The sequence below is a fragment of the Macadamia integrifolia genome, chromosome 11 (assembly GCF_013358625.1).
Source record: "Macadamia integrifolia cultivar HAES 741 chromosome 11, SCU_Mint_v3, whole genome shotgun sequence".
NCBI classification, from domain to species: domain Eukaryota; kingdom Viridiplantae; phylum Streptophyta; class Magnoliopsida; order Proteales; family Proteaceae; genus Macadamia; species Macadamia integrifolia.
The window spans coordinates 23,742,026-23,743,693 of record NC_056567.1 but is presented as its reverse complement, the minus strand read 5'-3'; positions in this window follow the sequence as shown (position 1 = coordinate 23,743,693).

The window sequence follows — 1,668 nt, the reverse complement described above, 5'->3', positions numbered from 1 at the left end:
TAATATGATGCAATGCACATGCATGAGGTGAGTGCATATAAGTATGTGGAAATTACAAATTACATTAAAAATAACTAATCTATCCTAGTGGTCTTCTTCTTCACTTGAATCTTCCATTCTTTAGCCCTTCATCTTCTTTCCTTCTTGTTTGCTGTTTCATGTCTTTAAGCTAATCACACTTTAACAATCAAGTTAAAGATGTATGTTTGTTTGTTAACACCAAAACATGGCAAGGAGTGTGGACATGTTTCCCAACACCTTGCACCTAGTTCCATCGTCTGTCCCAGTTCCTCATTCAATCTGGCTTTCATGCTTCACAGACAAACCCCTCATTATTTATATTCTCCCAAGGGCAAGTTGTGATCTATGTTTTGGTCTACATTGATGATATTTTAGTCACTAGCAACGCCTCCACTCGTGTTGATGTTCTTCTTGGTCAGCTCTCTAAAGAGTTTTCTATTAAGGACCTTGGTCTGTTACGCTATTTCTTAGGCGTTAAGGCTACTCCTGATAGCAAAGGTCTTCTCCTATCCCAGCAACGCTACATTAATGATCTTCTTCAATGTGCAGATATGACAGATTGCAAGCTTGTTCTCACCCCAGTCGCTACATCCACTGGATCGTCTGACATAAGGGGTACTCTCTTCTTGAATGCCACTCACTACAGATCAATTGTGGGTGCCTTCCAGTACATTACCCTAACCAGGTTAGATGTATCATTTGTTTTCAATCGTGCCTATCAATACATGCATTCATCCACTAAGTCACATTGGGCTTTGGTTGAGCTCATTCTGTGCTATCTCAAGCATAAATGCTCGCATGGTCTACTTATTGATCGCTCTTCGCCCACTCAACTATAGGAATTCTCTGATACCGACTAGGCTGGTGACTCCTCTGATCGAAAGTCTACAGGGGGTTATGCTATTTTCTTAGGAACCAATCTTCTATCCTAGTGCTCACGCAAACAACACACAATGGCTTAATCGTCCATAGAGGCTAAGTACAAGACCTTGGCTAACACTGCGGCTGAACTCACCTAGCTTCAGTCTCTCTTTTGTGAACTTGTTGTCCCACTTCGTCACCCCCTATACTATGGTGTGACAACATTGGCGCCACTTACTTCTCGGTGAACCCAGTGTTCCATGCACGCACTAAACATGTGGAAATTGGTTTCCACTTCGTTCGTGACAAGGTGGCCAAGAAATATCTCTAGGTTTAGTTTATCTCCACGGCCGATTAGATCGTAGACATCTTCACCAAAGGTCTCCCCTCAAAATGTTTTCAATTCCTTCACGACAAGCTGAAAATTCATCCACTCGAATTGTCACCTTAAGAGGGGGTGTATCAGTCTATGTAGGATTTCCATCGGATATTCTGGCATATTCTTCTTATCTTGTACACTAGGATTCACATCCTATGTTACCTTGTATACCAAAATCCATATCACATGTGATTGGTAAGTCTTGTGTATTTAAACACTCTTTCATCAATGGAATAAAAAGAATACAAAATCCCTAAATCATGTTCTAGCACAAACATATAATATATGGTGTTACTATTGTTAATGGTGCAGGCAGAGTAATGTGGAGGAATTAGCTAGGGCCACCATGAAGAAATAAACTCAGGGGATGGTGGAACATGGCAAAGCAATGGCAGCTGCTAAGACTG